We start from the raw sequence: 2,297 nt of genomic DNA, 5'->3' as shown, positions 1-2,297 counted from the left end.
GCAGCCCACATGAAAGGAATTGACAAGATGTGGAATGGTGAAAGTCTTTAACTTTCCCCAAATAGTATCGTTATATTACATACTCCTCCACATTATTTAAAGCCAGTATAAAGTAACTGTAATCTTATTAACACATTATCATCATATGGAGGAGGACTAGTCTTCACTGGAAGACTATTGCTTGTTTAGGTAAAAAAAAAAAATGGTGACAATTTAATGTTTCAAGTCATTGTGTTCCCTAACTAAGAAGCCATATTCTTTTAGTCCTCTAGCTAGGATGACATTATTACATGCTTTCCTGCTGATTTCCCCCTCCTTGTAGTTTAGGTCAGAGCTTGGAAATAATTCATGATAAATAACTTGTTGCTAATAATGAATCCTTTTCTCCAATAACTAAGAGGTAACTATAGTATATTTTAATTTATACTTGACAATTGATAACTTACCTCCTTTTGCAGTATTACTGTAACATGTTGCTTACTTTCATAGTTATGGAAGTGAGCAAATGGTTCAAATGCATCCAGTACTATGCTTCTTCTTCATATTCTGCTGTAACTGTTGAGATAACAATGAGGTAAGTAAAAGAAAAGATTGTTTTTAACCACAGGTCAGTGCTTTGTAGAGCGCGACGGGCACCTTTGGGCCTGGCTAAAATGGCCAAAGCGGTGGCGGCTCGCAGAGAGGAGGCAGTTGTGGCTGCTGCGGGGCCTTCCCTGTCCTCAATGGCAGCGGAGGAGGGGGGAACGACGTCCGTTGTCGCCATAGTGGCCCCCGACGGGCAAAAGAAGGGCCTGGCGAAGCTGAGAAGGAGGAGGCGCCTCCAAGGGAGGTCAAAATTAAGGCTCCTTCAGAGCTGCCCCTGGGAGAAACAGAGGAGCCTCCGCTGCAGTCTTCGGCCAACAAGAAAATAAAGATAGAGGTAAAGGAGAAAAAAGAGAAAAAGCACAAGGTGGATGAAGACAAGATCCAGAAGGTGCAAATACTAGTTTCCTCTTTTTCTGAAGAACAAATAAATCGTTACGAGATGTATCGCAGATCAGCTTTTCCAAAGGCTGCTATTAAATGATTGATCCAGTCAATTACTGGAACCTCAGTCTCTCAGAATGTGGTTATTGCCATGTCAGGGATTTCCAAGGTTTTTGTTGGAGAGATGGTAGAAGAGGCTCTAGATATATGTGAGAAGTGAGGAGAGTCACCACCTCTGCAACCTAAACATATGCATGAAGCTGTCAGACGGCTGAAGTCAAGAGGACAGATCCTTAATTCAAAATATAAGGAAATCCTCTTTCACTAAAAAGACACTGAGAAAGGACTAAGTGGAATGGGGATTTTCTGGGCTGGATTAAAAGAAGAAAACTTCTGCTAATGTTGTCAATACCAATACAGATCATCTGAAATCCTGGGTCCCTGCACACAAAAAAACTTTACTGTAGGTAATTTGGACTGAATATAGAAGCGTTTTCCAAGTATGTCGAAGCACTAAACTGTGTAACAATTCTATGACGAAACTATCTTTGAGGTCATAATTTGTGATTTTTAAAGAAAATAAGAAATTAACAAAATAAGAAATGTGGTAATGTTCATAGAGTATTCAGGGTGAAAAATGATAAACATTGCTTAAATGTTTGACCCAAGCAACATAACCAAACCATTTTTATAAAGTGTTACTGTTAAGGCAAGGACATGTAAAGAACCTCAAAACATGACAGGTCTAGTATAATTTTTTCTTCTAAATAAACTGTGACACTCATGTATTCTATGAACTATGGAGGAAAAAAAATTACTTCTGGACTCATCTCTGCAGTTGACATCTCAAGTAGATGCAACGGTCAGAAGTGCTTGCTATCAACTTCGGTTGATATGCCAACTGCGGCCCTTTCTGGGCCAAAGGGACCTTGAAACTGTGGTACATGCTCTGGTAACCTCTCAATTAGATTTCTGTAATGCGCTCTACATGGGGCTACCCTTGTACCAAGTCCAGAAGCTTCAGTTAGTACAAAATATGGCAGCCAGATTGGTCACTGGTGCATCCAGGTTTGACCATATAACACCTATCTTGAAAAATCTTCACTGGCTGCCCATTCGCTTCCGTGCACAATACAAGGTGTTGGTCACTACCTATAAAGCCCTACATGGCTTGGACCTGAGTTACTTGAGGGACTGCATCTCCCCATATGATCTGCCCCGCACACTCAGAACATCTGGGAAGAACTTACTGGTAATTCCACCTTCCAAATATGTTGCCACATCCCAGATGGCCTTTTCAGTGGTGGCCCCACAGATGTTGAATGACCTAC

The 2,297-nt window shown here is 41.0% G+C and overlaps 1 pseudogene; it reads left to right on the top strand.

Moving 5' to 3' along the window:
* Positions 1-491: 491 nt before the first annotated feature.
* Positions 492-1,294, top strand: LOC121925255 (annotated as a pseudogene).
* Positions 1,295-2,297: the final 1,003 nt, after the last annotated feature.

The sequence above is a fragment of the Sceloporus undulatus genome, chromosome 1 (genome assembly GCF_019175285.1).
Source record: "Sceloporus undulatus isolate JIND9_A2432 ecotype Alabama chromosome 1, SceUnd_v1.1, whole genome shotgun sequence".
NCBI lineage: Eukaryota > Metazoa > Chordata > Lepidosauria > Squamata > Phrynosomatidae > Sceloporus > Sceloporus undulatus.
This window is presented reverse-complemented; position numbering and strand designations above follow the sequence as displayed.